General features: G+C 40.2%; 1 protein-coding gene and 1 long non-coding RNA gene across 25 annotated transcripts in view; one reads left to right on the plus strand and one right to left on the minus strand.

Annotated features, from left to right (window-relative positions):
- TBL1X (transducin beta like 1 X-linked) overlaps positions 1 to 20,922 on the minus strand; it is a 205,618-nt gene extending 184,696 nt beyond the window's left edge. For 11 of the 24 annotated variants that reach the window (XM_064500668.1, XM_064500673.1, XM_064500701.1 and 8 more), the window contains exons 1-2: positions 20,811 to 20,912; positions 20,255 to 20,417 (exon numbers count right to left, since the gene is read on the minus strand). The gene's annotated coding sequence lies outside the window, so the exon portion shown is untranslated. Of the gene's footprint in view, positions 1 to 19,515; positions 19,588 to 19,802; positions 19,869 to 20,254; positions 20,493 to 20,810 lie in introns of those variants that run through there. The other 13 variants (XM_064500663.1, XM_064500574.1, XM_064500622.1 and 10 more) reach the window with 6 other exon arrangements.
- Positions 20,692 to 22,096, plus strand: LOC135324439 (uncharacterized). The gene is made up of 2 exons (XR_010385814.1): positions 20,692 to 20,857; positions 21,472 to 22,096. It is a non-coding gene; the product is annotated as an uncharacterized LOC135324439 (long non-coding RNA).
- Positions 22,097 to 23,093: the final 997 nt, after the last annotated feature.

A 23,093-nucleotide genomic window follows, 5' to 3' on the forward strand; every position in this document is an offset into this window, starting at 1 on the left:
GTAAACAGAGGGTTTTAAACTTGCAACTTACAAAGCTGTTTTATACCTCTAGCATGTGCTATGTACTCATTTCATTCATCTAAAAATATCTCATTTGTAAAAACTCAAATTGCCGGAAACATGAGTAGACAGGCTTAAAATAGTTCAGTGATGGATGTGCAACTTTTTTATCTGTATGTCACAATTACACTCAAAAGCATATTTTGAAAAAAAAATAAGCTCATGCCCATTCTACACCTAGGCACTTGCAGCTGCATTGGAATTAAGTTCATAACAGATTGCAGCCCACATTGCGAATACATACGTTGTTCTACCAACAGCAGAACTAAAGGAGTCTGCTTTTTACACCTGCATGTTCTGCGTCTGCTAACCAGCCTTCCAAACTTCTTCAGTGACCCACACTATTATAACACGTACCGTGTGGCCAGTCAGCATGCACATCTTCAAACAGCGAGTCGGCTGCATCTCCACAGAATGAGTAGAGCGCCGAGCCGAGCCCTTCCTCACTCTCCCTTGGGAGAGAGTTACACTAATGTGGTCTCCATCTCCTCAATGACTGATTTTCCACAAAATCTGTAGGAATTCTACATCTTTGAGAGCATTAACACTCTTCAAATGTGGCTGAAATTACCTAGCAGATATGACTGTTGTATTACTGGATGGATGGACTGGCAGATAAAGAGAGATGATGCCAAACGCATGAACCTCCCTTCTTAGGAAAACCTCAGTAACACTTTGATATGCGATGCATACCAACTCATAATTCCCAAACCAATTAGCATTGCCCAAGGGAGATTTCTGGACTGACCTACCATTAGCACCCTAAAAACTCTGGCTTCTACTGGTAAGTGATGAAACCAGGCAGAGAAAGTCCCTCTACAGCTGCACACCTCAATGTGTCCAGTGCACACAGATGGATGATTTCAGTTTCTTGTTCCTCTCAACCCTCCCACCTTAAAAAAAAAAAAAAAAAAAAAAAAAAAAAAAAAAAAAACACGGGCAGTTCAAGTTAAGACCCAGTAAAATGGCCATACTTGTCAGCTGGCAGAATACCTAAATAACTTCAAATTTTACACCACTGTAGCCAGGCAGGCCATCTCATGAGGAGAAACAGCATGGTGCTTTTTATGTAATTTCTCACCCCCCGATAGGTAAAAAGTGGTCATTCGCCTTTAGACTTCATCTTATGCTATTCAGTTTCTGCTGCTGCTTCACTGAGTACAGGTTATGTGAAAACACTACATTCAAACCACTGGGCAAGAAACAAGTTGCAGAGAATTCTGTACTAGTATTCTTTCATAAATAGTTCTAGTCTTAATACTTTTTTTTTTTAAGGTAGCAATACTGTTTTTAATCAGTGTTTAAATAGGGAGGATCCATAAAAATATGGATTATTTGAATTGAACACGATATTATGCTGGTGAGCCTAAACATGCCTGTTCCTCAATCTATTGCAATTTTTAAGTTACACAAATATGCAGTAAATGAAGCTCTGGACTATGATATTTATCTGTCTTGAAATTTCCTTTATGGTCCACCAACCTAAATTCGGATTTGGACTAAAATGCTAACTGATCTGGTATACACTCATTAGCAAAAAAACAAACAATGTATTATTTAAAAGTACAATAAATCAGATAAATTTTCAGCTCACAACAGAAGAGTTTAGTGTCTAACCCAGTGTACTATTTTTTTTGATTGTACAAATGGAAAAAGTATATTTTATTACACATTAAGCTTTTAGCTTTTTTAGCTATAACTTCCTTCCTTGTTTAGCTACTGCTATTACTTCTCTCTCTATCCCTTTCCCCCTATTTTAAGTGCAACTATCAATGTGAAATCTACTAAATTTAAAAAAAGTGAGGTAAAATAGTTTGAGAGGCTAAATCAGTCCCAGTCCTTATGTTTGCTTTTATGATTTGAAATTGCATTTAATGTTATTTTTACCATTTAAAAAATAACACTGTTGGGCAAAACATCCAACAGACTGGATGGGAAAAACTGCAACCTTAGAGCACTGCAGTGAAACTGACTGTGACAGCAGAATCTCAAATATGCAAAACAAATAAAACAAAAGGGGGAGGGAGGAAAAAAAAAAAGAGAATTACACAGAGAATTACATATATTTCTTCTTCTACAGTAACCTCAGGTATCACTTGTCAAAATATTTTAACTGTTGTATGACTCCAAGCATGAAGGTGCAGTTAATGCATGTAATATGTATATGCATTACAAGATGAGAATAAGAAAAGTGTTTTTCTAAAGTTTTCATTCCTTTTAACCTCTAATTAATACATCTTTGTTATCTGAGGAGCCTCCTGGGTATTTAGAGGGCTAAACTGCAATAAAACTAAGGTACACAAGTGAAACCTATTAAGGTCACCCAGTCAATAAAATTGAGTTGCATCACGTGAGGACAGCTGCGCGCGGGCCCGGCTAGCCACAAGGCGCAGAGGCGGAGGGCGCAGTGCTGCGCCCCGCAGAGGCCTGACTCCCCTGCCGCCGCGCCAGCCCTCCTCGCACGGCCACAGGAAGCCATTTGACAAGGGCATTTCAACAGCCGCATGGCTGTGCTGCACAAACTTGGCCTTGCTGCCTCATGGCAGTGGTGGTAACCTCCTTCCCAAGACATCCCCATTTTGCCCCAGTGAACGCCGGGGTAAAATTCCCATCCTTGCGCTCTTCACCAAAGGAGAGTTACGGAGGCTCTGGCAGACCCGTCCTCAAAGATGCTTCGCCTTGGCCAGCGGAGGTGCACGTGTACGACCATGCACACGTGTGCCATGACGCACGCGTTTGCCGAAGGCCTGGCGGTGCAGAGCCGCCCGTGACGCCGCCACGGGGCCCACGAGGCAAAGCAGCACATAAGCGCTGCCCGAGCCCAGCCGGCCCCCAGCGCCCCCCCAGCCCACCAGTCTGTAAAAAACTAAGCAACATATCGAAAAGATAGACATTGTTTCTATAAATAGGTTGGTAAACAAAGTCTGGTGGGTACTTTAGGCAAAAAGCCTTTGAGAAATCCTGCATTCAATTTGTGAGGGATAAAGCACCCCAGGTATTTATAGATAGCCCGTAAACTCCATCTATATGCTGTCTGCAGACTACATGAGCTCCATTTTTCCTATATTAGGACAGAATATTTACAACTGCTTCCTTAATTTAACTAAAGTTTCATCTGTGAAATCCTTTGAATACCAGATAAAATTTGTATCATTCCTTTGGTGACGGGCTTCCTTCATCTCTGAGAGGGAGCATGAATGTCACCAATGACTAAAACAGGAGGAACGAGCTGTGACTAGGCGACGTTTACAGCACACATTTTTTGTTCTTAGTTGCAGAATGGGTCGGTACTGCTAGTGGATAGAAAATTCAGACTGCTAGATACGGAGTTTACTTGTAAAAACCAGTCAAAGTATGGTACTATGCAGGTATTTTTCATGAGCAATTAACACAGTTGCTAACCTTCTCACATCTAAATTACATTTTATTTACTTGAAGCTTCACAGATACCTTCTTCCTTGAGAACATCCCAGACGGCAGTTAAAAATCTCTTTATCCAGTCTTCACTATATGGAGATTTAAGGTATTCATACAAGGATAAAACATGAATTACAAAGAGGAATCAGAAGGCCTAGCAACTGGGTATTAACAACCCATTGAAAGCTTTCAATAACTGACTTTTTATTTAAAATATCTAAAGTAAAATAAATATGGATTTTTAAACATTTATACTCCAGACAGTAAATTCTTAGAGATTATAATAAACTAGCAATTAAGGCCTAAGTCCTAAACATACACACATTAAACTTTTTGCATCTCAGTATTGCTATTTACTTCTGAAATACTGCACATGCAATTAAGCACAGGCATAAACATTTAATATCTACAGCCATATCCTGTATGAGGGAAAGATCTGGCCTACAATAAAGATACACATTTCACAAAAATATTCTCAAACTATATAAATACATGTGGAAGGGAATCAGATTGCCTCTTTTTTCTTTTTTTTTTAAGCTCTTTTATATTCAACGTAAACATACTCAAAGTGCAGCTAACATTTTGTTTTTAATGCTTAAGATGTGGAAGGCTATATATTATGGGAAAAGCTGTTTTTGTTGGGGGGGGGGTTCCAAGTTTACTTCTAAATTGAGGTAAGTTCAAGCAGAATAGAGACATTTTTGGAAGTGGTAAAAAGATTGGCTCTCAGCTCTAGACCCAGCCCCTTTTTACATCAGCATCAACCTGTCTGATACTGGTAATTAGACAATACCTGAAGGTCTATGTATGGTCTACAAACTATTACAGAAACAACTGGAATAAAGGCATAGATATGTCGATGTAAGCACGCACAGTGGAGAACATCTAAATTTTGGCCTGATTTTGATCTTTTATTAGCAGGCATAATTAACTCCCTTGTATATATATTTTTATCAGCAGCATTTTAATTAAAATGCTTGCTATTATATGGGCAAAATTACACAGTTCTGCAAAATGAGAAAATAGTATTTACCAAAAAAATTAAGTATATATTTCCAGTAGTCAAACAATGGGATATGATCTTAAGATTTACTGCTTAAAAAAAAAATTCTTTGATTTAGAAGAGTTGAAAAACGTTATGTCATTTCCCTTCTCCCCAAACACACACGTAGATATACCAGCATAACCATCAATAGCAACTGTTCTTATAAGAATGTTTTTCACGAAAAGTTTACTTCACCTCCCACATGCATGAAGTTGACAACGGAGGATCAATTGAAAATGCAAGCACCTATGTCCTAAAATAACCTTCGTGCTCAGTAACAAGTCTGTCATCTGCTCAGTTTTAGCTTGGTGAGGGATGTTGAAGGGGTTTTTTGCTTTGCTTCCATTTGTTTGTTTTTTAAAGCTTCATTAACGTGACGATTTGTAGCAATTTACTAACACAGAATCAATTTCCTCTTTTAGAAAGGCCACTTTCCAATTAAAGGATGAAAACTGGATCTTTGGTAAATGCTCACATTAGAAGAGATCAGCCTCTTTAAACTACTCTTTTGCTATCAGCCTCAACTAGAGCTACCACCAAGGAGAACAAACTTGGTGGAAAGCGGGCATAGGTGCCTCTGTCTCCAACAAAATGGCACTATGTCGGCACTGCTCTGCTTGCTTCTCTCTCCCCCCCCGCAACCCCTTCAGGAACATAACAATCTATTCAGTGAAGCAAGATCTGCAGCATCAAAACACTTTGCCACTTATTTCTTACCAGTGTGATGTGGCACACATTAACATCTCACTTAACATGACTCTTTCACAGGAAGCAGACTAGCCTAGAATAGGCTTTGAAACTATCAGGTTCAAAAACTGTGAAACCAATCATGAGAGAAACCTGTTTAAAACAGCAATACAAGAGACTAACAAAAATCTGTCAGTTGGATGCTCTTCCTATAAGGATCAAATTTCTATAGCTTATTTTTGAATATAAAGGCTCCTTGAAACTGATCTGCTATGGACTGTCTTTAAATTTTCCTAAGTTCTAGTAAAGGATTCTTTTTTTTTTTGAAAAAAATTTGGATGAAGATACAAAAATACAAAGTTAGACACTGACATAACTATGTAAATGCACATACTACTCAGATTGTTTGGCTTTGGTTGAAAAAATAAGTACTAAAATGGCCTCTTTCTATCGTAGATTGCATGCTTCTTTGATAGAACCCAACTTTTTACTGTTTTTACTGCACCAGCCAGATTCATGACTAAGATTTCTAAGAAATTTTGTGAAACAAAAAATAAGTACTAATAAACGGTCTAAAAGAAAGTATTAAGCAATAACTGTACTTTTGTACAAACAACCCCTTTGGTTTTTTGGGCCAGCAAGGCAAATTCATTATATTCTGATCTGCAGTTAAAGTCTCTTGTTACTAGCAAGAAACACAATACATGAAACTATCAAAAAATTAATTTCAAACCACATAAACTGTGATTTGACATTTCAGCATACCTTTAAACACACCTCATACACATTCTCATACACGTACACGTTCTCAGGCTAAACAAAAGAAAAAGAAATGAGGAGGAAGTCTAAGTTACTATTTTACAGGATCTAAAGCCCTCTCTAGACATGAACAGTTTATCACATTTTGTTCTTCACGTCAAATGTCTTTTAATAAATATTTTCCATTAAACTTGCCTCAAAACAGCATTCAGATATTTCTAAGCAACTAGGGAGAAAAAAAAACCTCCTAGCCTGCATAATTTGCATAGAATTCTTCTTATACAGTAAAAGTTATTGTTTGATACCATTCCATTTTTAGATATTTCAACACATAATTATAATGCAAATTTCTTTAATTTTGAGACTCATTTGGGGTTTTTTTGCATTAAGTCACTATACCTCATATTCTTGTTTCTTCAGGTTTTTTATTTGTTTCATAAAGAACAAGATTGCTACTAGCCCAGTTGCTACTATTACAAGCACAAAATATTTTTTTTCCAAGAATTTTAAGGCTGGAAATATTTGTAACACCTACTAAAGCCAACACCAGCACAATAATAGTACACCTTCCCACTAAAGCAAATGTTACATTGAATAAAACTAAACCTATACTGAAACGGCCATGTTACCAATTTACAGTAAATGCTCCCTAACTTCAATACAAACCATACACCATGTGCATGGAGTCATCTATATTTTAAATGGACCAAATGTGCTGGATCTGTTTCTCAAAATCAGGAAGAAATTTTGCCATTTTAAAAAACATATAAAGAAAAAGAAACATCTATGTACAGACTGGCTGTAATCACCTGGTAGGACCTGTTTGCTTAACATAGTTTTTAAAAATGCTACTTTATTTAACCAGCGGGGGGGGAGGGTGCAGAGGGAGACAGTCTTCTGTTGTCACAATTTTATAATGTGCCCCTGTGTTTAGACTCCTGAGTAAGAGTGGTTGCTTATTCAGGCACTGAACAGCCACTAATTCCTCTGATTTCAATTGTAGCTGTATGTATTCAACGCTTCTGAAAATCAAGCCACTTGTTTAGGTACCTATATTTGAAAATGTTGGCCTCCTAAAGCTTTCAGCCAGTACACATGCTAGAGACACAAATCATTAACAACATAATCAGCATAAGCCTTAGCCAGTACACAAACAGTCTTGAGTGTCTGTCATAAAAGAACAGAAATAATGAGGTGTAGGTAACCTTAGTGTTTACTTCCCTTTAGGTTAAGTTTAACAGTCTGATCTTGTCTGACAGCAACCCCAAACAACCTCTGGCTTTAGATTCAGGTCACTCCATGACAGAGCAGCACCTTGTTCCTAAAAACGTAGTCAAGAAAGAGATATTACCATGTGTTTATCCAAGTTTCAGTGGTCTAGCTGATGTAGCCTACTGCTTTGGGGAAAATAGTTTAATGCCTCTAATTGCGGATTAGATGACAGTCACAGCTATGTGGAAAGTTTTAAGCAATTAACTGCCTTTGGAAAAAAACATATAGACTGAATTACCTCTTGCACTGCATGTCCTAGGATGATTTGAAGGCTGAAGGTAACAGCTGTCATTCCAGTAGGACTGTCTTGTTTTTTGTGTCATAATTACATGCTAATATTTCTGCAGGGCAACAAATTCTCTTTATAAAGCAGAAATAATAGCAAGTTGAGGCACATCAACTCTCAGTGTCAGAGCAAGTTGCTGGAGTGACAAAGTGGCAGTACTGCACCACTTGGGAAAACCAATAATGGCATACATCTCCTATAGCTTTAAGAAATCCAAGAAAGCAGCTTCAGGGAAGGAAAACACATGTATACAAACATTGATAATAAATAATAATAAACAGAAGGTCTGTTCATTACATTATACAGAACCTGGAAGAAATCATTCTTCATCTGCCTGCCTGCTCAGTCTGTATTTTAGTGCTGACTGCAGGAAATACTTTCCAATATTCCACAGAAAATGGACATGCAGGTGGATGGTTTTGTGTATCTGATTTCATCAGAACTCAGAAATATAAGTGCTAGAAATCAGAATGACCAACTGTAAGACTTTATAAAGCAGACTAAAACCACCCCAAAATGGAAAAAAAAAATGCATGTAGATGCACACATCACATAGAAATCAGAAAGAGGGATTTGTCATCAGCTCCTGAAGCCAAAAGGTTATCATGCTGAAAACAGAAAATCTAGTTACTAAAAACATTTGATTACATGACTTTCCCTTTGGAACAAATCAGCTAGAAGGAAGAAGTCAAATTTGATTTTGCCCTTTTATAGGCAATTGTTGTAATTTTCAGAATTTCTAACAACATTATAGTCTAATTAAAAAGTGATGTTAATCTTTAGTTTTACATACATGCACAAAAAGGTACAATATTGTTTATTACATTTCAATCTAAGAGATTAACAGATTACTACTTATTTTTATTGGCAGTGTGCCCAAATACCCCAGATCTGCAAGACCGATAGTGAAAAGGAAAATATTTGAGGCCTCAAAGAGTGCAGATCTATGGTCGCCTGGAATGTGTAAACACCCATAGCCTGTTTTACTTCCCACTCCCACTCTCACCATATGCACCTCCTCTTTGTAATCCCCCCCCAGTATGACCATGTAGTGCTGCTACTGAGCAGAGGAGAGAACAGCATTGTAGTAACATCACATAACAAAAATCCTGACATTTTGAGATGCAAGAATTTGGATTTATTGAAATGTTATGGTACCACATAGATGGCTGCAGTCTAAAACAAAAATAATACTACATAAGACCAAGAAGAGAAAAATCAGTTGAACAGGCTTGTTATGCTACAGACCTGATAAACACAAACTAAGGGAATCCAAATGCTCTTCTCTAGATTATTCCTTGTACAACTAAAGATCAGCCAAAACAACTGTGATCACAGGCTCTGTTCTAGCAGAGAATACATACCACAATCCTACACAAAAGAAGGGATATTTTCATGAAAATCTACACAGTATAACAAAGCAGATGCCAAAATTTAATGTTGGTATAAATTACCTTCTGTGAAAACAAAGATTATTACTTGCATAATGATATATACGCCCGCAAAGCAGTAAGTCGTAAAAATAAGATATCATCACATCCTTAAGACGTTTACAATATAATTAGATCACTGTTTTTTAATCTCTTTAAATTTGTGGACCTATAAAGATATCTTGTACAGTGAATTTGAACTGAATGGCAAGAGATCTCCTTTTTTTTTCCCCCCACAGACTTCTAAAAAATAGCCTGCATCTCCCCTAGCAGTTTGCAAGCCACTGGCTGAAACTACAAAATTAGAGAACTAGTAAAAATTACTGCTGTTATTTACCTAGTCCTTTTGGTTTAGTTTGTTTTTGAACACTAAACAAGAATATACAAAAATAAAAATTGCAATTAAGACATATGACCAAATGGCTGTGTATAATGGGAAGCCGAGACAACCCGAGAGAATAAAACTGGTGTGTGTATGGGGGGGGGGAGGGCATATCACAGTATAGTATAAACACAGAAAGCAGTTACATGATGTTGTTTACAAACAGTAGATCACACACAGCTATTGTACTTTTACTTTCTTTTAATTTTGCCACCTTCATGAATGCATGTGGCTAACATTCAAAAGAACTCATCTATAGACTAACGAGGGTAAAATGCTGGCTCAAAGGAGAGACAAGCAAACGGTCTGTCAGTAGAATATCTGCAAACAGCTGAAATCAATAATAAATTCTAAATTCAGCCTAACCAAATGTAAGGCGCACAAACAGAAATTAAGACTGAAGCAATTGGCAAATATATAAATGATGTTTCAGGCCACAGGGCATACATTCTCACACGCATTAGCGTGTAAATAGGCTGGCAAGAGATTCTCTCCACTTCAGACACCAGAAATGTGACTCTACATATATATATTTCCAAAGACAAAAACAATAATTAAGACAATGCTAACAGCATAAACATTTATACATTCATGTAAAACAACTATCAGGAGAATGTCTGAGTCATCAAATGAGAAGTTGAGTCAGAAAATTTATTTTTAAGATTTGAAAAAATAAACTTGATGCTTTTTCAGCATATTTTTCCCTACCCAGTGTTGATACAGGTACAGCAACCACCCAGCAAAAAAAATAAGTTCAGATAAAACACAGACACCACACCCCCAATACAAAGACCTACTACATTTGGGGGTGGGGGGTGCATTTAGGAACAGTGAAACCTTCATATTTACTTCTATGGACAGTATCCAATATGAAGGATGTGGCATTGTGCTGGGCACTGTTAGGCTTCTGCCTTCCAAGTGAGCCTCACTGGTGTCAACCAAGTCAGCTACAGGACTCATCTCAAGAACGCTTTGCTGAGGTTGTATTAACCAAGTAGTCTGGGGTGGGCTTTATGTTACGGTCTGTATGGTCTGTACAAAGCAATGAGACACAGGCTGTTGAGACTCACAGAAGAAGGGATCAGAGAAAGCGTAGCTTCAGATTCTGACCTTCCGACTGCATAAAACATGCGGGGCATACCTATGGCTTCGTGGGAAGGCTGGCGCGTGGTCTCGGCAGAGTATATGACACCCTAACCCTTACACAGAAGACAAGCATCAGGGGCCAGACTTGACCTGTTAGGCTTTTGATATAATAGGTCACGGTTGGCAGCCCAGTTGTGAGACTGTGCACGATATAGACCAACAACGACAAGGGAGCCCTGCCACCGCCTGCAAGACACCTTATGGGTGGCTGCTGCCACAACTGTCTCAGACCTCCTCAGCCAGTGGGCTGGCCTGAGAAACTAAGGGCTCTTGTCTGAAAAAGTCACAGGTTCTAATCATCCATGTAAGCGGGTCATTTTTCAAAACATGCATCTGTACCCCATTGCTAGGTTTTACAATTTGTACCGCAAATTAGTAAGCCTGTGTAAATTTCGAAACAACCAGCAAAAGCTTGTGCACATTTTAAAGGGACTGAGCTATAAATCTCAACTTGGTGTTTGTCAACTACACAAACTTCAAAGGACATTGTTAGGATTCAGATAAGACTGGTATTTAAAATAGATAATGGAAGTTATATACATAAAAGAGTACTCTACTTAAAGAGGCTAAGTAGGCTGGGGGAGAAGGAAGGGACACCACACCCTCTATTCCATTAGAAGAATAGTAACTTTCCAGACTAAAGCTAAAATCACATTACTGGTCACCTAAAGAAAGGCTGAAAAATGTTTACAGCCAAGAATCTGTACTGTCCTCATGCAAGCCCTGATCCTAAAAGACTTCTGCACACACCAAATAAGTTTTTGCAACATTAAGGCCATGTTTGTAGTAGTACATGTAAATGTATAACCAACTCCATGCTCATTGGCATTACCCATGAACTGTGGAGCTGATGGGGGGGGGGGAGGGGGGAGGAAAAAAAAAAAAAAAAAAGCTATGAGGCAGAGAAAACACCCACTACCGTGGAATCTCCCCTTAAACTCCAGTGGCAACTCTAACAGTTCTTATTAGAAAAAAAGGGTTAAAAAAAAAAAAGTAAGTTTAAAGGGGTTAGAAGAAAGGATGGAAAAAAACAACAGAGATGTTTTCAGTGGCAGCTCTAATGTCCTAAGCCCAACTTTGTTAGCCAAGAAAATAATTTAAAGATTAACAGAAGAAATTAAAGCAGTCATTACTTGTACCCTTAAACCCACCGCTAAAGGAAGATAAAACTTTTTTCATAATTTCCTATTGATACTTTACTATCCCAGAATATAATTCGATACAGAAGTAAGATTCTACTTCAGCAAGTAGAATTTTACATTCATACTTTTTAACAAACCAGTAGTAAAAATAAATTGGCAATGTGTTTTGATCTTTAAAATTCTTTAACAGTAACTAATAAAATCTTCATAGTAGTCCTGTAGGACGGTGGGCAGATAAACCATTTAAATTCCACTATAATTATCCAGCTGTGGAAATGAGTGCCCTACCAATTGCCCTGTAAAGATTTTAAGAAGCAGATTTTCTTTTTTAATAAATATATATTCAAATTCACTTAAAAAAATAAGGAAAAATGTTGTACTCTAAAATAGCCCCATGGCAATATGAAGGTAGGAGCAAATAACATGTTTCTATGAAAGTATGCAACTAATTCATTGTAATTATCTAAACACTTCATAAATATGTATAGAATACACTACTTTTTTTAAAAGAGAGGAAATTAGATTTTTCCTTCTTTCAGACTGGACATGTACATGTGTACCTGCTATGCACAATGTACCTTATCTCCAAAGCCACCACTGACTATGATTGACAATGTATAATTGCACTCAACATGTTGACATTAGAGGACACAAAGAACCCTTCCATGTTTCAAAAAGGGTTTTTATCCAAAAATATACTGCCAGTAATGTAATGGATACCACAAATATACTCTTTAAGCAAAATTTAAATTTTAAAAAAATGTAATCCAGCAGTGAGCACACACACATATATCTATACAAAATGTTAAAACACACAGAGCCATTTCTGTAACCACAAAATAACACTGACATATTAGAAAATACCCAAATACTATATATATATATCCCCATCATAACACTGAAGAAATTTGCAGGAATAAGAGAAGTGAAGGCACATCATCTTAGCCAAGAAAAAAAAAATAGTTCAAAAAATTCTGAAGCAGTTTTTGCTGGCTACTTAACAGTCAGCAAGTTAAAATCAGCAGAGTCTAGCTTTTGAGGTAACCTACTCCCACTCTCCTTCCTCTTCCTTGTACGTTGCCCACTGTGGCCTAAATTAAATTTTATTTTTTACCTAATCTCTACCTAGCTTTACCAGACTATGTTGTAAAGATGTGTTGATGGTCTCCTGGAGAAGCTGATTTCATTCATCAGCACTAAAAGTAACCACTATGATAATGCTTTAGTATCTTTATGCTGCATGTAATAAGCAGTTTTTTTCTTCTAGTCTAACATTTTATCTATGGCTATCCTTCCAGCTTGCCTTCTGGTTTTTTTTCCAAGTACATAAGACTTTGTAAGGATGAAGCTGGATGAATTTTTAGTATAGACTGTCATGCACTACTTTTAGATTAATTGGCTCATTTAAATTAACTAGCTATTTAAGACGCTTACTGATACAAGCAGAAGCATCAGAGCCTAGCATTTTTTTTATATAAAAACAGATAGCAACAAATACAAATGAGCATTCTTAATGAGTTATAACACCAGCAATCCAAAAAAACAGAGTAACAATCAAAATAGAATTAAAGAAACCTTCAATACATTCCACATAGAATGACACAAACCCTAGGTCCTGCGAACACCATATAATATTATTGAAAATCTGCCTGCCTCTGTTCCTTCTTCTCATTTTTAAGAACTTCTATAGGAAAGAAGATGTGTTCTTCATTAGAATAATCCATGTGCTTGCCTTTTATCCATGCCCTCCAGATTACATTATTCTATTTACGAAGTCAACAAATAAAAAGAAAATTACATTAACTAGCTAAAAGTACCAAAGCTTTTATTTTTTTAAAAAAAAAGAAAAAACTCAATCCCAAAAGTAATAAAACAGTAGTCAAAGCTAAGCCAGAATGAAAGAGAGTTGAAAACATATAATTGGAAGCATTATCAATACCTTTTGAAATATCAGAAAGGATTTGTTGCATTTCAGTCAATTCCATAATCAAATTGCTTTCCTAGAGGTCTAACTGATGTGTGTAAATGGGTAAAAGAAGAGTTAAGTTTGTTTTGTAACTGTAAAAAGCACCAGATAGATATCCTTGGAAACTAATCCCTACAATATGAATAGGCACTGTCTCCGCTAGGACTCTCTCTCCTACACTGTCAGTAAGGCTCAACCGTATCTGTAAAGAAATACTAGGAAAGGGTAATTTTGCCTTGATCTCTCTGCTGAGACCAAGGTTTTCATTTTACTTGTAAGAGTAACCAACAAATGAATACGAAAAAAAAAGGGGGGAAGGATGAAAAGATTATAATTTTGAAGCTGCATCCATCCCCCATCCACTTATAGTACCCTAGTTGTCACCTCTCAGTCTCACCATGCTCAGTCAGATGTGTGAACACAGCATCCATTCCTGTCCTTGTTGCATTTCAGCAAGCATGTAATTTGGAGTACTTCCTGCCTGTCTTCTCCCAACACCTGACATCCAGCCTGACCCAGTCTCACAGTCACTCTACTGGCTTTGTACCACCTCCAGGATTCCTGAACAGAGCTGGAAACCTGAGTGTATCCTAGTTGAGGGTATGAGAGCAAGGCTATTTTTCAGACGTGTGCATGGGTGTGTGTGTATTTATAATTTTTTACTTCATTTTGAGAAAAGATATGGCAGTTAGTCTAGTTCATTTCAAACAATTAACATTTGTGAAAATGATTACTGGTTAACAATCCCAATTGAGACTATGTGCTAACAACAGTGTTAATAATAATGGGTCTCTGGATGCACGCATATCATCTGCCAGTTGCAACTAGACTCAACGTACTGGTGTAGACAAAAAGCAACTTGTAGCTGCTCCATACCAAAGCTATTATATGGTTCTAAGACTTCCTAATTGTAAGTTACCAATATATATGGATTTGCAGAAGACACTATTTTTACTTAATTTTATAAAAATCTCATGTGCATGTTTATGATACACCGTGAAGGTCATTTCTTTCAGCAGTAATTTTTGAATGATTTTGCTGCAGGCTACCAGAATGTGTTAAAATCAGCATAAACTCATCACTGTACATTTTTAAGTATAAAAGAAATAAGAACTGTATACATGTTAATCTTAACAATTCAACAGTGTCCTTTCATTGGTGCTGTTATAACACATGATTATTCTGTTCAGAAGTATGAATCATAAATAGTTGGCCTTATTCTTGAACTGCAGGGAATATTCTGCAGAGTCTATGTTTGATGGTACAGGATTAATGAAGAGCTGATAGTGCTGCACCACAAAATATAGCAGAAGCTGAAGTTGTGTGTCCACTGCAGTTTGCTGACTTCAAAAAGGAGCACAACAAATGTATTATTCTGCAGTATGACAAAGGGAATCTCTCCACTAAAAGCAAATCCTCTTTGTTTTCTTGAAGACAATGTCAAAGGATAGCTTCTGAATGTTTTTAATACCTGAGGGAAAAAAGTTGTTCCTTTGCTGTATCAATAATTTAGTGAAAAGTTGTGTTTCGTTAGAAAAAAAAATTCACTATGTTACCGCGTCTTTCCACATAACACAGTAACGACTTTATGTGATAAAATGCATCCTAAACCCACTACATAATAGTAAGAGGTTAAACCATAACTTAGAGTTAGGGGATCAAATCAAATTTAGGTCAGTAAACACAATCACATTTTGAATGCTAGCAGAGTGATGTATAGAGTAGCCATTACATATTAATGGCAAACATCACTTTTTAAAAAGCCTTGCATCACCCTCCCATGGCAGAGTGAGCCAATAAAACTCAACACCTAATTCAGCAGAAGTGTTTTGATTAGTACATATATCTAATTATTATTTATTATTAGTGCTACTTATTTATTCATAAATAGGCCACAGGTCTTATCTAAGCATCAAGAGGCACTGCTTTGTCCACGTTTTTAGTGGACTACGTACCCTCTGATAATAAATGAGTAAGATTCAACACCCAAGCCAAATTGTATTTATGCAATGCACTTAGCTAAAGTGTTCAAATATTTATACTTTATACTATAATACTTTACTATTGTCATGGATAGTGTAGGGTTTTTGGCATAAAATTCCATTATAACTTGCAGAATACTTAGAACTGTGAAATTCTAAATACACTTCAATTTAAGTAGGACAAGCAGACATGTATTAATTGTCTGTACTACAGGCAGAAAAGGTCAAGAAATGGGGTTAAACACTGTGATGCACCTTCTATTACATGAAGGCAACAAAATAACAAAAATGGAAGTCAAATCACCAGATGCACCTAACTCCAAGACTCTTGTCCTACTGCAGCCATACTAGTAAACCAAAGTGAAAAAAGTGATTGGGGGCTGGGAGCTGGACAGGAGGTTATAGATGGAATACACAGGCTGCAAGTACAAGCATATACTTTTTTTTTTTAATAACAAATGAAGAAATCCATCACCTGCTCCTACAGTGCAATATTCTTAAGGCATCGATATCACTTAAACTGAATACAGACAAATACGCACAAGCAATACAAGACACCTGTGTTCCTTAACATACAAAAAGTCATGTACGTGTCCATGGTTGACAGAAAGGTTGCAAAGCAAGTTTACATATTTCTATGTAATTACTGCATATTAGTAGTTCTTTGTCATAAGAAGAAAAATGGATAAGAAACTATGACCTTTTCTTATGACAACAAACATCCTTCTTTGATTTCATCTAGTTTTTACACCATCCTAACTTCAAGAGGCTTCTTTTATTGTAAAGCAACATAGTCGATCATTCTTAAATGAAATTTTATATTAATGACCAGACTGTCGCAAGAAAAACCCAAAATATTCATTTGCCTACCAGAGAAAAGAAAAATATCCTCAAGTACATTTTTCACCTTTAGATGTTCATTTCAGTTTTGCCATATTAAAATTATAGGTTTTGTATTTACAGGAAGGCTGTTATTCCTATGTAGAGCTGTAGTTCCAATGTTTTTGTTTAATTTCGACCAACTTGTCCAAGTAGGCCATTTGGTAGAAACCTATAAATGGCACCCAGGGGGTCTGGGTTCTTGCAGTAAAGAGGTCAGCTATTTCCTCCTGACTAAAAATAGTCAAGAGGAGGGAGAGAAAGAGGGAAGGGAGTTTAACTTAGCAGTTGGAAAAAAGTTCACAGAATTACTTCCATCTTGCCTCATGATGAAGATTATGAAAAAGAATCTGCCCTCGAGAGTTACAAAAGCTTGATTATTTAATAGGCGTGCTGGTGTACATAATCCAAAATAACACTATGAATTAAAACAATAATAATAATAGAGAAAATGTAGGCTAGGCATTACACATTGCAAAGGTGAAGGAAAATCTACACTCTCTTTGCATAAAACAATCTGATTTATCAACACTGCCACTTTGAGGTGTTAACAACTCTACTCTCTCCTACCAAATGAGGTTAGAGTACTGTCCAGTAGATAAGGTATTACAATCAGTTGCTGTTCCCCCAAGTCAGTTTTTTCCACCATTTACCTTCCTGTTTTTTTTGTCTCTCTCATTTACTCAGATTACAAGCTTTTCAGGATAAGAACTGTCATCTAGGATATTCCCAAGATGGCCCTGATTTGAATGGGGGCCTCTTGGCACTATTAAAATATAAACAGTTCAAAATAGACTACAGCATGAATTCTAACACTGAAACTGAGAAGCTGTCAACAGAAAACAGTAAGAGTGCTCCAAAGCAGTGACCAAAGCACTATGCATCAGAAACGCCACACTAAAGACCTGGGATAGGTTTCCCAGCCGGATCACCAAGCCGAACACAACTCGGAACATGGCTAAATCCAAAATGTATCTCACTGTTGACTTTCCTGACTTACTGACTATCTGACTATTGACTTATCTTCTACCAAGACACACCATCTCATCTGCACTAGAGGATATTCTCTTCTATTCCTTTTCAAGCTCAAGGCCGTAGGCCTTTAATAACTGCTGCTACCTGAGGAGCCGCAATTCCGGAAGTTCCTCAAGGAGGCAAGGCACGTTATATGTATCAGGAGGACTGCAGGTCTACTTCTGGTCCTGTTGCCATGGAAATGGGAAAAGCCCATTTGTAAATTAATGCGAGGACTAAAACTGGAAAAACTGGCAGAACAGACACCTTACAGTTCTAAACACAGACACGCTCGCCCTCTCCATCAAGAATTTAATATATGTTTGCTCTTTTGATACCCTTATTGTTGAGCAGATTTGCCACTTGCTGAAAAGAACAAGTAGTGTAATTCATAACAGAGGTATGACAGACACTGGACATGGAAGTTCTCTTACTAAATCAAGCGGGGGGGAGGGCAAAGGACACATTCAGATGACAACTTACTTTCAGAAGGGTTGTGTGTGTGTGCGCGTGTGTCCTAAGAGATTTGGACAGTTGCGCAGCTGGCAGTGTTTACATGCATGCATTATTATTTATCCTCTTTGCTTCTGAAACAGACTTTTTAATCTTTGGGGGAGAAGAAACAACATTGGCCATTCCTTAGCTCACTGAAGGCGTTAAACTGAGACAAATACAGCAGCTCTGCTTACATCTCTGCCAGTCTTACCATTATTGCATGTAGCCCAAGAAAGGTTTAATGCATTTTTAATGTGTTAGCATCCTCCCTCTTTAGCTTTCCTTTTTCCTCCCACCCCCTCTACAAAGCTTCTGTGGGAAAACTTCTCGTTTTTACTATTACCGTCTTTGAGATGTTGCAATATATAATTGTTAAAACACACACAGAAAACACCTTAGGACAATTCTGCTCTGTTGCCAACAAGATCTGCTATAACAGAAAGAACATATGTATTCTAAAACCTATGCAGTGTTTCTATATTTGCTAACACACTAAGTGTAGGACAGGAGGAGGCCTAAATCCAGCATGTGCAGTCAGATGGTAAGCAAGGTATATCACGTTAAATCTTGTATATGCCACATGAACAGTTTCAGTTAAAGGATCACTAATAAATGGGTTAAGGAAGAAAGATGTGACATTGTATTTGTCACAAGTAAAGACTTTGTATTTATTACCCACAATCAGGTCTCCCTCTGGAACAATAAATTTAATTTTATACTATTAGCCTGAAATATCAATCTTGAAATTTTAATTTGCACTCCATTTTATTTTGCTCATCCTTTGAGAAGTGCTCTTTTCAACAGATTTCAGTTTTCTGCAACGTTATGCTGCAATATTTTCTTTTCTGTGAAACATTCAATTAACTACATCATTCCCCCTCCCCCAAACACGCACACATGCACTTTTAAGAGTTGAGCTGTACATCAAGAGAAATGCTACACAAACTCTCATGGAGAAAAGCAAGAGACATGTTAATAAAGCCTCTCCTTCACGTTGTCTTCAGTCCGAGCACTGACTTTGAAAAATTAATATACAAGTCTAACTTTTTAGGGTGTGGTTTTGGGTTTTTTTTCCCCTTTTCGTGTCGTGCAGGATGTCTCCTTGAGAATCCAACAACACATAAATAGATAGGTCAAAGGTCATCGGCTTTACATGGCACCATACTAACATGTAGCCTTACACCGTATTAAGCAAACACCCTGGACCAGCTGCCGAGAGCAAAACAGCGTTAAAAAATGGGGAGCAGGATGGCCCTAGCGGGGACAAAGGTGCCTCCCGGTCCCCGCGGCGCGCACAGCACCCGCGCGGCGGTGCCTCGCCGCTCCGGTCACAGAAAATGAAGCCACGGCTCCGTGTGCCGGCCCCAAACGTGCGCAACAGGTCCGTAATCCTGCCTCCCTGCACCACTGCAGGGCTCCGCGCTTCACCCGAGTGCCGCCGAGGGCTTTCCCTGGGCGCACCAGCGTGCTCCCAGCGCTCCGCAACGCTTTTAAGTTAGTTGGCAGCGGTATAAATCATAGTGGGGGGAGGGAGGAGGAATTAGCTTGTTTACCTACTTGGAAGTAAACTTCGATTTACTGGAGTGGTCGGCTCCTCCGCCTGCTGCTGATTCAAACCCTGGCGATGAATGGGATCCCCTCCCCCACCCGGGCTCTGCAAACTCTACACTTCAGTGTGAATACCTCGCATTTTTCTCCCTTAGCATTTTTTTTTTAAGGAGAAAAAATTAAAATGATATTTTCGAACTAGGGAGCCACTTCAGGAACTCCCCCCCACACACACACCACACACACTCAGCAAGGAGCTTCTCGCCCAATTCAAACGAAAATTAAAACACACCGACCAAAGACGGCAACCCCAAACAAATCTCTCCTCTCCCGGAACGATCACGTTTTTGCCACTGTTCTGCAGGAAAAAAAAAAAAAAAAAAAGCCAGAGTTGAAGAACTTCGTCATAACAGACAAGGACTGAGCTATTCCTCTCTTTCAAAAAATAAAAATAAAAAAAAATAAAGGCACGGTTTGCCGGCACTCAGCAATGGCTCGAGGTTCACCCAGCAGCAGCAGCCCAACTCGCGCCGGGGGTACGAGGCGGGGGAGCCCCGGCAGCGGCAGCGGCCGCCGCCTCACGCCGAGGGGCGCGGAGCCGCCCGCACCCCGCCGCCCGGGAGAGGCGAGGCGAGGCGAGGCGAGGACAGCGGGGCCGCGCCGCCGCGGCTGGGCAGCGGCGTTTGTCACCTCGGCGCGCACAAAAAGGGCCCAAACGATGAATAATCCGCCTCGGAAACTCACCTCACTCAGCGGGCGTTAAAGGCACAGCTCCCGCTCCTCGAGGCGGCGGCGGGGGGTGGGGGTGTGTGGGGGAAGCCTCAACTTCTGCGGGCGGCGCACGCAGAGACTTTCCCTCATTTGCCGCGCATGGTGCAACTCCTCTTCCCCCGGGGTCCCGGCCAGCCTGCGAGGAGACTGTAAATCCCCCCTTGCCGCCGCCGCACACCCGCCTCCTCCTCCCCCTCCGCACACACAGAGAGCACAAGGAAGTCCCGGAGAGTGGGAAGGGGAAAATGGAAAGTTTTGGGGCGGAATGGCGGTCAGGAGGTGCCGCCGCTTGGCGCGGCTCCGGCGGCGGTTGGCGGGGCCGGTGCGGGCGCGCGGCGGCGGGAGCGGCGCTGAGGGGAGCCGGCCGCGCCCGGGGCCCGCCGCCACTACCGCCGCCGCCCTGGCCGGCGGGAGGGGCAGCGGGCCGGGGCGGTGGGGGGCGACCGGCGGGTCCCTGCGGCGGGAGGGGGGACCCCTGCGCCGCCCCACCCCGCGCCCTCCCTGCCTCCCCTGCCCTCCCCCCACGCACCCCGCAACGGTACCGCCGCCGGCAACGTCTCCCCGCAGCGCCCTCAGGTAACTCCTGCCCCTCACTTTTACTGGGTATCCTCGCTAAAGCCGTGCTTTAACCCCCGCCGCCGCCCCCCAGTGAAACACAAACTACACCCCCCGCCAGACACACACACACACACACACACACACACACACACACACTCGGGAGAAAAATCTGTCCCCTCCCCCACCCAGTTGGAAAAATGAAGTATTAACCTCCTGAGCTCGGCAATAAGGAGCAAAAATACCTAATACACATGGACAGAGCCTTGTCCCCACAGCCGCCCCCCACCCCCACCCGCGGCACGTACGGCTGGGGGCCGCGTGCCCAGAGACACCCGTGGCACAAGGTCCCATCAGCCTGGGTGATTCCGGGTTATTAACTGCTGTTTATTATTATCATTATTATTATTATTATCATTCCTGCTTAAGTTTCAGCCCGGCCGGGAATGCCTTCCCTTTGAAGAGGTTCACAAAAATCAGATCTGGTAACGGTCAACTGAAATAAATCTAAATTCACGTTGCTTGGACCCTCGAGAGTATAAATAAGAGGAAGCCGCATTTTTTGCACACCAGAACAGGCAGGCTCTAATTAACCAAATTGGACACACGCCCCAGAACCGTTTTCTATTTTTCAGGCTATTCCAGTTTGTGGAGAGTGGTTCCCTCTGCGCTGGGCGAGACGGCAGAAGCCCGGTTCTCGGGGCTGTAATTTGAGGCAACATAATCAGATCAGAAGACAATGGGGTGTTTTTCAAGTCTTAAAGCAGCTGGGAGCTCACCAGTCAACACTGCACACGATCAGAAATGGATTTCTCTAATCGTAAGACCTGGCCGATGTAAAAATAATGTTGCCACAGCCCCACTAGAGCACATTAAAAAGCGTGGACTTACACAGTCTCCATAATTGTGAATCAGCAGAATGGATTTTATTACTTATCAGGTAGAAATTCAACACCCGGGAAAATGTGGTTGCTCTTTTGCCTTGAACGTGCCCTTCTTTCCTGATTTTTCTCTGGATGTGTGCGGCTTGGTACTGAGATACTACATTCAATCGGGGAAAGAAGGGAGCGATACAAAACCCCGTGCAAGCAAATGATGCAACACTGCCCTGGTTACATGTGCTTCCCCTCCCCCGCCGCCGGCCGCCGGAGCGAGCGCTGTTTTTTTTTTCCGCCTGTCGGGTCACTTTGTGGTTGATTGATTCTCCTTTCGCCTTGCTCAGTCATTCAGATTTGGAAAGTAAATAACAAGTTGACATCATTACAGCTTTCTGCATTACTGTGACACATTCCTCCGCTACCGCGCGCTGCCGACTAGCTGCGCACCACAAAACCGCCGCCGCGGCAGCCCCGCAGCCGGCGCCGGCTCCGGGCTGCCGCCCCGGGGCGAAGCCGCCTCGCCCGTGTGCGGCCTCGTCGTTGGCCGAGCCTCGTGGCCCTGTGGCGCAGCCCCCGTCTCGTTCAGCCCTCTCCCCACCGCCGGCCCGTCCCGGGTGCGGGTGCAGCCATGCCTCGCACTATGCTTGCGGTGGTCAAAGCATGCGGCAGCCCTGGCCTCGTAGCTAGCACCGGGCGAGCAGTAAGATTATCCGAGTGCTGCCTGGATGTCTGCTTTCATATGCCAATCCCGATAACAACGGTAGGCACTTAGCATCATAATTCATAATTTTTTTTTCAAGTGACCTTTCTGCTTTTTTTGGGCCTTATTTTGACCTTAAAGGGAATTTCACGCTTGTTATATATTTAGCCTAGAGCCTATTTACTTGCCATCGCTGAAAGTTCTTACGGAAAAATATGATGCCATTAAAGGCAGCAAAGCAAAGACTGTTGCTACATACATCAACATATGTGTTGAAACAATAAATCTTGAAACACGGGAAATGTTAGTACAGGCTAACTTTGAAGTGATTCATTTTCATATTCAGGATCTAGAAATTACAGTGCAAGGTAATTATCATTAGGCAGACATATATGCAAATTCCTCTCTTTCTATACAAGCGCCCATTTGTCTGGTTTCTTTCCTTTTTTCTTTTTGGAAAAACTGTATTAGGTTTCAAAGGTTTGTGTCACTTAACGATTGAAACAAACAAAAAATATACTGAGATGGTATTGAATTTTACTTCCCATGCTTTTTGTTTGTTCCTGCCTCTTTTTTTTTTTTTTTTTTTTTTTTTTTTTTTTTTAAGTCCAATGGGTTTACCAATGATGTAAGCTGATCAGAAAATTGAGTCACGGTCTTAAGTTACGATTTTCGTAAC

Source organism: Dromaius novaehollandiae, chromosome 1 (genome assembly GCF_036370855.1).
Source record: "Dromaius novaehollandiae isolate bDroNov1 chromosome 1, bDroNov1.hap1, whole genome shotgun sequence".
Lineage (NCBI taxonomy): Eukaryota > Metazoa > Chordata > Aves > Casuariiformes > Dromaiidae > Dromaius > Dromaius novaehollandiae.